Below are 13,900 nucleotides of genomic sequence, written 5' to 3'. Positions count from 1 at the left end.
TCCTGATTCGCATTCGTTTTTGTTAAATCTGTCTTCTTATAAGTCGTCTGCTGAGCTTGTTATTGATTATAACCTGGCTTGTTTAGTATCATTGGAAAGGTAATTAACTGGTCATTACAATGACATATTGTAACAGGCAATATCTTGTACAGTTTTCATGGAATATGACCAAAACTTACCCCATACCCAAAGGTTTATATAGAAAGTACTGTCATAGCTAACATGATCAAATTCCGCGAAGTTTTAGCTAGACATGATAAAAAGAGCTCTGTTTTGGTATTAAATCTGTTGTATTTGGTACTGGGTCATGTCAGATATGTGAAATAGACTTTTAACAGAAAAAATATTTGGATTGTATAGTTGTAACAGCCATATTTTGAAGGGAAATGCAAAATCGCAGTACCGCAGACTGGCACCTTTTTTGTTAAATTCTTCTTCTTGTAAGTCATCTGCTGAGCTTATTTTGTATCACAACCTAGCTTGTGAGGTATCATTAGTAGGGTAATTTATTCGTCTTTAAGACGGCATATTGTAATATGCAATGTCCTCCATAGTTTTTCTGAAATATGGTCAAACTTTACCCCATACCCCAAAAGTTCAAATCGCAAATTACGGCTTATCTTAAATTCTACCATTTTTTGCTACACATAATACAAAAGGCAATTCTTGTATGAAATCTGATTTATTTGTTACAAAAGTATGTCACAAGTATAAAATTAACTTTTAACGGGAAGATGATACAATTTAGTAGCCATTTGGATCATTTTTGAGGGGGAACCAATATATGTCAAATGTATGTGTTTCGGCAAATTTGCCCTGATACCTGGGTACCCTTCCAAATATGATCCAAAAGGCTATCAAATCAAATTATATTCTTCTTAAATATGTGTGACATACTTTTTTAACAAAAACACAGATTTCATAGATTGCAAACAAGCATTGCCTTCTGTATACAAAGTTAATAAATAGTAAACAATGGTAAAAGTTTCAGATTCGCTGTTATTTGCTGTGTAAACCTTAGGGTATGGGGTAAGCTTTGGTCCTATTTCATGAAACCTAAACACAATATTGCATATTACAATATGTCAACTAGTAAATTACCTTTTTTTATTGATACCTAACAAGCCAGGTTATGTCAAAAATCAAGCTCAGCAGATGACTTATAAGAAGACAGATTTAACAAAACAGCATGCGAGTTGGCAATACTGTGATTTTGTGATACCCTTCAAAATATGACTGTTACAGCTGTAGAGTCCCAATATATTTTGTGTTAAAAGTCTATTTCTAATTTCTGACATTCCCCAGTAGCAATTAAAAGATTTCATATGAAGCATTGACTTATTTGTTATGTCTAGCTAGAAAATTGGTAGAATTTGACGATAGCTACGAAAGTAATTTTCGATATAAACTTTGTGGTATGGGGTAAGTTTTCGTCATATTCAATGAAAACTATATAAGATATGGCATATAACAATATGTCATTTTAAAAACTAGTAAATTACCTTTTTAATGGTACCAAATAAACATGGTTATGTAATAAACTAAGCTCAGCAGATGACCTACAATAAGACAAAATTAACAAAAACGCATATGAGTCCGCATTATTGTGATTTTGCAGTACCCCGCAGAATATGCCTGTTACAGCCATAGAATCCCAATATTGTTTCTGTTAAAAGTCCATTTCATATTTCTGACATGTCCCTGTACCAAATAAAACAGATTTAATAGCAAAAACGGCCAGAATTTTGTGTCTAGCTAAAAAATTTGTAGAATTTATTTTAGCTATGACGGCAATTTTCAATGTAAACTTTGGGGTATGGGGTAAGTTTTGGTCATATTTCATGAATACTATACAAGATATTGCATGTTACAATATGTCATTTTAAAGATTAGTAAATTATCTTTCTAATGATACCTAACAAATGAGGTTATATTTAAAAGCAAGCTCAGCAGATGACTTATAAGAAGACAGATATAACAAAAATGCATGCAAATCTGCAACGCTTTGATTTTGCAGTACCCTTCAAAATATGACTATTACAGCTGTAGACTCCCAATACTTTTTCTCTTAAAAGTCTATTTCATATTTCTGACATGTCCCGTACCAAATAAAACAGATTTAATTGCAAAAACGGCCAGATTTTTTGTGTCTAGCTAAAAAATTTGTAGAATTTGATTTTTGCTATGACGGAAATTTTCAATGTAAACTTTCGGGTATTGGGTAAATTTTGGTCATATTTCATGAAAACTATACAAGATATTGCATATTACAATATGTCATTTTAAAGATTGGTAAATTATCTTACAAATTAAACGTACAAATGAGGTTAAATTCAAAACAAGGTTTAACAAAAATGCATGCAAATCTGCAACATTGTGATTTTGCGGTACCCTTCAAAATATGACTGTTTCAGCTGTAGAGTCCCAATATTTTTTCTCTTAAAAGTCTATTTCATATTTGATTTTATTTGATTTTAATTATGACGGCAATTTTCAATGTAAACTTTGGGGTATGGGGTAAGAGGTTAAATTCAAATCAAGGTTTAAGAAAAATGCATGCAAATCTGCAACACTGTGATTTTGCGGTACCCTTCAAAATATGACTGTTACAGCTGTAGAGTCCCAATATTTTTTCTGTTAAAAGTCTATTTCATATTTATGACATGTCCCTGTATCAAATAAAACAGATTTCATACAAAGCATTGCATTTTTTATTATGCCAAGCTAAAGAATTGGTAGAATTTGAGATTTACTGTAATTTGCAATGTTAAATTTTGGGGTATGGGGTAAGTTTTGGTCATATTTCACAAAAACTGTAGAAGATATTGCATAGTACAATATGTCATCTTAAAGAGGAATAAATTCCCTTTCTAATGATACCAAACAAGTGAGGTTATGTTAAAAAATAAGCTCAGCACATGACTTACAAGAAGACAGATTTGACGTAAATGCATTTGGGTTGGAAAATGGTGATTTTGCGGTACCCTTCAAAACATGACCATAACAGCTATTGCGTCCCTATATTTTTCTGTTAAAATTCCATTTCGTATTCTAGGGATCCCAAGGCTTCTGAAAAATACAGGTTTGTTATCCTGTGGGGGAGCGGGGTGTGCACGTAGACCCCCTCTAGCCCAAGGACTAATTATTCTGTTTAAATTACTGATGTGTCATATAGCCTGATCTGTTACAGGGTTATCATTTTGGGTCACGCTAGACTGTAAACAGCAAATGACTGCAACGAGGAAAGGAACCTTACCGGTGCCGAGATATGTCAGGCTTGGAGCAGTACTCGGTGTAGTATCGAAGCCGGACCGGTATCAGAGCTTACAACAGTACAGTTACTGAGTTTTGTGTCAATCCACTGCAGACTCTATGAACCATCGACATTTTCCGGTACACCCGCCATTTTGGATGCTCAGGGAGCTTTCATAATTTTTTAGACCGTGAGCTCCTCTCAGCTCGCAAAATCAAGTTCAATGTTAAAAGTTGTTCGCTGGCATTTATCCAACTTTGTTTCAGTGAAACGATAAAATGAAAACAAACCATTTGTTTATGATACTAGAAATGGAATGATGCACCGTACATTATGAAATTCTTGATTATTAATTTTAATTAATTAATATTATTTCTTGATTATTAATTTCGGAATACAAATGAAGAGAACAAAACAAAAGTTCGTCGGACGGTCCATAATTAGCTCGCTACACCAGTTACGGTTATTGTGTACGAATACTCCAACATCAACCATAGTTACTTTGCAATAAGGCTTGCGATGATTTTGTAATTCTAACAACGCACAGCGATGCACTCTTCAGATCATAATTTTTAGCTCACGTGTATAAACACGTGGGCTAATGTCATAGCGATGTCTGTCTGTCTGTCTGTCTGTCCGTGTGTGTGTGTGTGTGTTAGTGTGTGTGTGTGTGTATGTGTGTCTGTGTGTCTGTTTACACGATAACTCAAAAACGTCTGAACGGATTCAAGTCAGATTTGGTACACAGGTACCATATGCTACTTGCAAGAACTGATTAGATTTTGGTTAGTGTCGCTTGCATATTAATGAAGTTATGCAATATCGTTTTTTTCCGTACAATGGTTTCCCTATGGAGACGGTAATGACAGTGTAGACATATATCAAGAAATACTGCACAAAATTTCATGAAACTTTTCACAGATGACAATCTCAGAACATTATGATGATACTGTGAGTGTCATGTCAATTATCTGCTCATTTGCATATTTAACGAACTTTTGTTATTAGTGAGATAACTCTGAAATTCCTGCACCAAACTTGATGATACTTGCAACAAATATTGATCTGATATATATCTTATTGTACTTAGAAGCATTTGGCAGTGTCAAGTTAACAAATAGCTCATTTGCATATTTTATGAAGTTTTGTAATTAGTCATATAACTCCGATATAACTTCACGAAATGTGATGATATCTGCTGCAGATACTGATCTGACTGATATCTAACTGTAGTGTAAAGCATTTAGTAGTGTGAAATTAATTAAGGGTTCATTTGCATATTTAATGAACTTTGTAATTAGTGATATTACTCCAAAACTACAGCGTTAAATTTGATGAAACTTGCTACAGATGTTGATCTGATAAATATCCAATTGTACTGAGAAGCATTGAGCAGTGTCAAGTTAAGAATTAGCTCATTTGCATATTTCATGAAGTTTTATAATTAGTCATATAACTCCGAAATAACTGCATCAAACGTCATGAAAACTGCTGCATATACTGATCCGACAGATATCTAACTGTGTTGTAAAGCATTTAGTAGTGTAAAGTTAATTAAGGGTTCATTTGCATATTTAATAAAGTTTGTAATTAGGTATATAACTCTGAAATTACGTCACTAAATTTTGTGAAACGTGCGACAGAAATTGATTTGATAAATATTTAATTGTGCTATGAATCATTGAACAGTGTCAAGTTAATTTAGGGTTTATTTGCATATTTAATGAACTTTGTAATTAGTGACATTACTCTAAAATTACAGCACTAAATTAAATAAAACATACTACAAATCTTGATCTGATGGATATCTAATTGTCCCCATGAAGCATTGGGCAGTGTCAAGTTAATTAACAGCTCATTTGCATATTAAATAAAGTTTTTAATTAGTGATTAAACTCTTAGAGTACTGTGCGAAGTTGAAAAAACCTGCTACATATAGTGATAACATATATCTTATTGTTCTGTGAAGGGATTAATGAACCTGTTGTAAAACACGTGAGCATATTCAGTTCATATCTGGTTATGTATTCGCTGTATAAGGGTCCGTTGGTTATTAAAATACACGCCGTGTCTGGAGTCGGCTCCGCCCAAGGCGAAAATTTCGCGTGGAAATGCGCCAACGAAACTACGATTTGAACTTTACACCGACAGGTTAAATTACTGAAAAATGTCTTTAGAAGTTTACACCGTTGACGGATCGTGAACAAGTCAAAACAAGTCAAAACAAAATCCCAATTGATTGATCACTCGCACAAAAAGTTTCGGTAGAGTGCTAATGGTGATATGATGCTATCGAAACACAATCATCGCGTTTGTGGGAGGGATCAGTGGGTCATTTTCGATAGCATCATATCACCATTGGCACTCTATCGAACCGATGAATTGTGTTTGTTGTGCGCGTCTTCAGCGTCTTGTAGTGCTTATCAGTAGCCCCTACGACCAACACCACGTCCCATCCAACTATCTGACTGTGACTTCATTTCCACTTGCGCATCCGCGTTACCATAGCCAAGACTGGCCAATAAAGTTCGAGGATGGGTCACCAACGTATCTCTAATATCTGACGTGCAAATTTGATTTACGACCAGCGACAGTTAATCGATGATCTAACTCAACGAAATGCCTGAACATGTTTTTCAGATTCTGCAGATTGGGTGTGTTAGAGAGCGTTTTTGTCCCCGCGGACACAGTCCTGCGATGACTTATAGATTGGGTCCCGTCTGTCCGTCCGTCCGTACATCCGTGGGTGCGTCCATCAGTAGCCGTTTCTCTGTCACCCTGAGCTGATATTTTTCAAACTGTGTGCACGGATAAAGTACTATGGCAATAATATGCACGTCAATTTATTTCGCGATGCGATCCAATACGGCCGCCGGGTGGTCAGTTTTTTTCATGTTTTTGAACCATATGTCATGCGGGGGGTTTTGAGCGGGGAAATATAATGGGGGAATTTCACTTATTTGCTAGAGCTAACTCGCTTGGCTAAGACTGAGCTGAGAGGTACCTACACAGAATCGTTCTGACATCCGAATAGATCGACACGAGCACTGGCCCGGGGAATTTACGGTGCAAATTGAAATGTGAAATTTAATAAAATAAACCAACTCGAGCACTTACGTAAACTACTGCCTGGGTAAAAATGGCTTAGCTAACAAAATAGTGTGGGAGTAGCGGGAACCAAGATGTCTAAACCGCGGAGGAGAGGAGTGCCAAGCAGTTGTCTCGTCTTGGGTGGTCTTCAGATCAACCAGGGTTCTTCTCCAATGTTGATCCTGCAACTCTCTTTTTCTCAGTCCTTTTTATCCATATTCTCACCTATTGTTTACACCCGCACGTTTGCGCCAGTCATGTTATGAATACTTAATTGGTGTGGGCTATGTGTCAGCGTCGTGTATCACCAGCATGGGGAATCTTATGTATTCTGAAGTTAGAATTTAGCTTGAATTTTGATATACCCACAGCCCCTATCCAACGTCAGATTGATATCATAACATGGGCGTTCCTCAACTAATGGAGTGAACTCACTGCATGAAAGAAGTAAGTGTTCGAGAGAAAAGAATCAATAACGTATACATGTCGAGGCAACAAATCTAACTATACGTCAAGTGTAGTCCAGGCTACAGAGATGCTGTTGTCTTGGAGTCGTCTCATGTATGGTCGTGAATTGATTGTATCACTGGACTTGTGCTAGCTACTTATTTTAAGTGTTGCCTTTACTAAAAAATGATAGAAATCCTCTTCTAGTGTAGCTTTGAGAAGTCAGAAATTACATTAGTAGAAGTATATACATCGAGAATACGTCGTTGTTTGAAAAATGTCTTTAAAAGCGAATATACAGAAAGTGTCGTGCTTTTAATAAAAAGATCCGCAATCGAGGGTCAATAGTGTTGATGAGCGAATCTTGACAAAGACAAGTTTATACCCCATCAACAAACGAATAGTACATCCTGTGTGTAAAATTTTTCGACATCTTAAAGACATGCAGAGAGGTAGGTATTTGAATTTTTGAAGGCAGTGCAATGGTAAAAATAGTGTCATCGTCGATGATTAATTTTGGTACACGCCACTCCACGTGCAAAAGGGACCGAAATAGACCAGATTGACCTCCATAGAGCAGATTGGCTTTCTAGCCATATGCTTCAATCTATTTGGGGCGATTTCAACATGTTGTACGCACAATGTTACAGAATCAGACAGAGTAGAAATTTCTAAGAAAATAAAAAGAACCGAACTTTAAAGAATTGTTCTCGGAAAGAAAAAGACTTTTAACTTATAAAAGAGTTGTTTGACCATACGTAGTATGGTCATTGTTATCATTAGAGCCATGATGCGTTTTATATAAGTGGAATGATTGAAATAGGAAGAGGTGACATCTTCAATGGGAAGATTTGGTGGTGTGATGGAAGTTTCGGGGAGGTAAAATATTAGGAATGTTTTTGTTTTCGGAATATGACTAAGTAAAATCGTTAATTGTCCGACTTCTATATGCAATTTCCTGAGCTTGAAAAGTAAAAATACAAAAGTTCGATATCAATCCGAGGTTGGATAGGAGCTGTGGGTATATCATAACACATAATTTCAACTATCTCTGAACTGATTTCGTTCAATGTCTACTCTTACACGACTAGTGTTTTAAGTGACGAAGAGTTATATTCAACTTTACATATATGTATATCATATTTAATATATATATATTTTATATACGTTTTTTTTTCTTATGGTTTTCTTTTTTAAACATTTCTACTTACTCGTAATGTATCTATTTAGTTATATATTTATTAATGTAGTTTTTTTATTCACTTTGTTACTTTGTAACAATTAGGTTACTTTGCAATCCTACTACTTTCATTTATTAATATGATTAAGGGTAATAAAGATTATTATTATTATTGTTATTATTATTATTATTATTATTAATGTTGGTACACAGATAAAGTACTATGTCATATATATGCACGTCAATTTATTTTGCGATAAGATCGGCCAATTTGTTGCAATTTTTTAATGTTTTTGAACCCGAACTCAACTATCCCTGAACTGATTTTGTTAAATGTTGGTACACAGATTTAGTAACGTGGCATATATACATATATGCACGTCAATATATTTTGTGATACGATCCAATATGGCTGATGGGCGGCCATTTTGTCGTGAATTTTTCATATTTTTGAACCATAACTCAACTATCCCTGAACAGATTTCGTTCAAACCTGGCACACAGACATTGTATTGTTATGTAAGTGTGCATGTCAATTAATGGTGCGAGCGGGGACTGTGTCATCAACGATGACTTGTAATACTATAATTTCTGTATCTGTAAGTATACATCACAGTAATGATGACCTTCAGTTATATTTTCATAACATTCTCCGTCGCCAAAAATACAAAGTCTAGTATTTGCGAGGCATGATATTGCTGTTTCCAGTTGACATAAGACAATACGATATAATACTAGAGCAACAAAAACCTTGGTAGTCCAAATTTATATGACTCAAGAGTAACGACAAGGCAGCAAGATCCCTACATTTGAAAATCATTTGTATGCAGGAATGGTGCATGTTCTTACTACATAGTATGTACGAAAAAGCCTTGTTAATCTGTAACGTCATGTGTTCGTCTTATAATCTGTAACGTCATGTATTCGTCTAAAGAATCCTTTCGGTAAGGCCAAGACACATAAAAAGTTTGTTTCTCATCCTCGCGCGCGACAATGCAGACCCGCCGCGTCAACGTTTATTTTTCTGCTCATGGGGAAACAAATGAAAAAAAAAAATAAACGCAAAATACGCGACGATAGTGCATAACCACAGCGCTGTAAAAAAACAGAACTGTAAACAAAATAACTGACACTATCATTCCATTCAGAACTGCACACATACCGGTATGTCACAGTTATATTAAGCTGTCAAAACTGTGTATTGCTTCACTAAAAGTCAAACCACAGAACTGTTGCTATACAAAAATACCAAAGCAACACTGCTGTGCATTTATCTCTGCGTGCATTCCTATGTCGCTTTCATGTTTTTTGCACGCTGTTGTTGGTTGAAGAATGAAAAAATGAGAAGAAAAACAGTCACCATTTTTGCAATATGTCTAGGATGAGAAACAATTTTTTATTTTTCTTGGCGTAACTCAAGATTTTTTACAATCTGAAAATGCAGAGCTACCAATCCAAAACCTTCGACCGACTGTTAACATTGCAATCGAAACAAATACTTGTACTCAAGTTAAGACATTATCGAAACTTGAGAAAGGAAAAATGACATCCTCTTGGACTGACTTGTTTGAAAAACAGAAAATTCTACAATGGAAATAAGTTCGAAAAAAATGACATTGCAGCATTTGGGACTTGTTTGATTTTAGCCGACAGACAAGTCAAAGTTGGTGAAACATGGAAGGATTATTTAGGAAGGTATATTAATTCTGGTCGAAAATGTTTTGTGCTTGCAATTGTGAGCATGAAGTTTTGTCGCAGTAGCTTATATACTTTGACTGCCTCATTCCCTCACCTTCGTTTAAACAGGTCATCTCCCTTGTTACTCTATTAATGTTTTACAACAGCACAGGCACGTCTGAACAGTCCAATGAGCTTCCTACACGTCATACTAGACCAACTAGCCTGAGATGGCAGGCGAAACCATATACAGTAGAGGGTATACAAGGTGCACCTCAGCATGATTCCGTGATCGATACTCGTTTAACATTAGGGACGGACCATTAGATCTTGGGAGGTCAGGGGTGACAATCAGATTGTGAACATTTTTGTAAAATTGTGAATTTTTTGAATTTTTTTTCCAAGTGAGTCATGATGTGCCATATTTTCTCTAAGTAAACTGTCAGATTTACAATTTTATGCGTTCTGATTTTATTTTCTTATTTTGCAAACTAGTCTGAAGATTTTTCCCTCACTTTTTGCTTTGAAAGTTAGTGTTTTTATGTTTTTTGACCATCCCAACTCCCATTATCTAATGGCCCATCCCTTAGCTGTCAGATTTATGATCGTAGTGGGGACTGATTAACCACACCCTCATGTATATGTAGGCCGTGGTGCAGATACGTGTCCCTATTCCCATGGGCGACTGACGTCAAGTGGATTTCTTATTCTGTGACATAAAAACCTCTTGCAGGTTAAGTTAGTATGCACGTTAAAATTGAAAGACTCAAACTTTCCTCAATGAAGCTTTGGACACTTCTCTTACCAAATCAAAAATAAAACTCAGGGGTCACCGTACAAAATTTGGTACCAGAGAGAAAATTACCCGAGATTTCTCAATATTTGGAATTCAAAATGGCCGCCATCCCTGTGTGAACTCTATAGAGAACAATAAAATTTTCGAGAAACTAAGACAGTGAAAAGTTTTCTTAAGCCAAGAGCTTTAAAGTGAGCCCCCAAAAGTGGTAGATCAGAAGAGAATTGGAAAAGTTTGAGAGTCCGAATATCTGTCCCCGAGGCGGGTACTGCCTTAACCCTTTCACCACCATGGTTTGTCCCAAATCCATTGTTTTCTATGGTAAAGTTGGACCTGTATACAGGGAACTGGGGTGAAAGGGTTAAGAGAGTGGTAAGCCCTGATTCTAGCGACACGTGGCACGATTCACGATTCACGTTCTGCAGTTTAAGCTAGACAAAGATGCATTTTCACTAAATTAACTTTATCGATTCATGTACACTGATAAATCACCATCAGGATTTCAACAGCACCTTTATATGCACGAATTTGTGGCCTGCGAAACGTATGTTCACGAATTCTTCACGTAGTTTGGGTCGAGGTTATTAAAGTAAGGACTACACAGAAATTATTCAGAGGGAGCACCGGTCTTTTTCAAAATAGTGGCCCTTTAAAGATGTTCAAAAGGAAAAAAGTGACCCTCACCAACTTTCATGAGCAACAAACAGTGACCTTCCCCTATGTGTCCCAATCCACATCAATAATATTTAGACCCTTTCCAATACGGTCATATTGGATTTTACACTTTAAAATTGACCTTATTCGCATCTAAATTGATCAATCAAATTTCTTTACGAATTAGACCGTAGGGCAAGGTTCCTCTATGCCAAGTTTCAAGGTCACAAGCCCTGTCAGTTTTGAGAAGACGATTTTTTAAGTATTACTTTTCATAATGTTCTATGACCTTTGACCTGCCCTACACCTCTGCAGCTACGCTATAACTTTATCTTATCCTATGTAAGAGGCTAAGAGGGCTAGTGTCTATTGAAGAATGACCGGTATGGAACCAAATTGCAAACCCAAGTTTGGGGGTGTCCCTTTGACCCTTATCTCATCCCGTACTTCATTAATTGTGCACATATCTACTTCTAGGTTAGCCAATAGAGCAAGAAGTCTGATTTGCGGTGGTCAGGGATAAGTATTGGAGAAAAGTTTATCGACAAAATGTCACATGACCAGACCTTGATTCTACTGCTTGGCCTATAAATCAGTAACCAGTTTCAGTTGCGCATGAAAATTGGGTGGGTCAGTTTTTTTCTTTAAATCACTCTTGAAGGGTCACTAGTTTACGTACCATTTTGAAAAACATTGGCCCTCTCTCCCTGTAATTGTATCCATTCCATTACTGTAATTACCTCACTCCGTCCATGTAGAATTCGTAAACACACGTATTGCAGCAGGCCATCACTTCATGCCTATAGAAGGGGTAAGCCTAATTCACGTGCCACGTGCCGCGTGCCGCGAGCCGCGAGCCCAGAGCCAAAGTTCACGATGCACGATAGCATGTTAAGCTAGAAATAGGTGCATTTACACTCCAATTTAATTCATTGATTCATTTTTATGGATAAATCAACATTCGGGCTTCAACGCCACCTTCTAAATGCATGAACCGGTGACCAGCGAATGTGTGTTTACGAATTCTACATCAAGGGGCATATGCAGAAAGGGACTCGAGAGAAATTATAGGGAGGGAGGGCCAGTATTTTTCAAAATCACACTGCGCGTAAAATTGTAACATTAAAATTGATCAATCAAAATTCTGTACATTATTTTGTAGACCATATGATAAGGTTGCTATATTTCAATTATCTAGGTCCTAAGCCATGATATTATTAGGAAGATTTTTACGATATTATTTTTGATAATTTATGACTTTTGACCTGCCCTACCCCCCCTGCAACTAAGCTGTGGCTTATCCTACGTAAGAGTCAAAGACGGCTGGTGACCCTCAAATCACCCTGTACCTCACTAATTATGAACATCTATAAATTATAGTCTAGCTAACAGAAGTGGAGGTCTGATTATGTTAACTAAGATTTCTGCTAAAATATCAAGCGACCAGGATGACGTTTGACGTAGCCAATATGGCTAAAGGTCTGATGTTTGCTGGACGGCCATCATGGGAGGAAAGTGTACAGCAAAAATATCAAGTAACCAGGATGACCTTTGACCTGAATTTAACTTATTTGCCAGTATATTAGTGCAACAGCCTTCATATTTGGTGAGATGAGGTGTCACATTATGATTGGAAAATATTTGTCAAATTGATGTTGACTATAGCACGTACAGGGACGGCATAACAATTGGGGAGAGTCACTTTTCTTAGCATCATTTTGAAAAATTCGCCCTCCCTCCCTTTAATTTTTTCCAGTCCCTTTTCGGCCAGCGCATGTTGAATTCGTGAACACACATATCGCAGGTCACTACTTTATGCACATACAAGGCGTCTATTAAATGTGATTTAACAGTGAAGATGAATCGATAAAGTGAATTAGAGTGAAAATGCACCTTTTTCTAGTTTAAACATGTTAATCGTGCATCATGAACTTCCTTGGCTCACGGCACGCGGCGCGTGGCTCGTGGCACGCGGCACGTGAATTAGGCTTACCCCTATAGAAGATAGGAGACTCTGTTGAAGTCCCAGTGGTGATTTATCAGTGTAAATTTTAGTGAAAATGCATCTGTTTCAAGCTTTAACTGCAGAACATGAATCGTGAATCGTAGCACGTGGCGTTGGTGTAACAGTTTTCACAATCGCAGATTTCATAAAGTTCCTGTACAAGAATACAGCCGGCTCCAAACCAGTTTTATGAAGAATGGATTCAATGAGATTGTAATGCAGTACCCTTTGCAACTTTACGTTATAGTACACCACTGATTACGGCACCGGTGCTCGCGTCTCGATTAATGTTGCAACAGAAAAGACCGAAAAAAACATATTAAGGTAGAATGCGCCTCGGGGACAGATACTATGACTCTCAAACTTTTACAATTATTTTCTGATCTACCGCTTGTGGGGTTCATGTTAAAGCTCTTGATTCGAGAAAACTTTTCACATTCTCAGTTTTTCGAAAATCGAAAATTTTATTTTTCTCCATAGAGTTAACATTGGGGTGGCGGCCATTTTGATTTTCATATATCGGTAAATCTTGGGTAATTTGTTTCTGTAGTACCAAATTTGCATGGTGACCCCGATTTTTATTCGTGATTTTGAAAGAGGACAGTTGAAAGATTTCTTGAGGATAGTTTGAGCAAAGGTTTAGTCTTTCGTTTTAGAGGTACATACTACCTTAACTACCATAATGGTATTCCACAATGAACAGTCCGGGTCATTGCAAAATTGGCGACTGATTATGATAATGTTTTCCGCCTTTTAGCCAATCATCGACCAGATTAAATCATTAATAAAGTACTGGTC

General features: G+C 36.6%; 1 protein-coding gene across 1 annotated transcript in view; it reads right to left on the bottom strand.

Moving 5' to 3' along the window:
- LOC139138811 (TNF receptor-associated factor 2-like) overlaps positions 1 to 3,417 on the bottom strand; it is a 92,568-nt gene extending 89,151 nt beyond the window's left edge. Inside the window, exon 1 of the mRNA XM_070707351.1 lies at positions 3,257 to 3,417. The gene's annotated coding sequence lies outside the window, so the exon portion shown is untranslated. The remainder of the gene's footprint in view (positions 1 to 3,256) is intronic.
- Between the last annotated feature and the right edge of the window lie 10,483 nt (positions 3,418 to 13,900).

This window comes from Ptychodera flava, chromosome 8, assembly GCF_041260155.1.
Source record: "Ptychodera flava strain L36383 chromosome 8, AS_Pfla_20210202, whole genome shotgun sequence".
Taxonomy (NCBI): Eukaryota; Metazoa; Hemichordata; class Enteropneusta; family Ptychoderidae; genus Ptychodera; species Ptychodera flava.
This window is presented reverse-complemented; position numbering and strand designations above follow the sequence as displayed.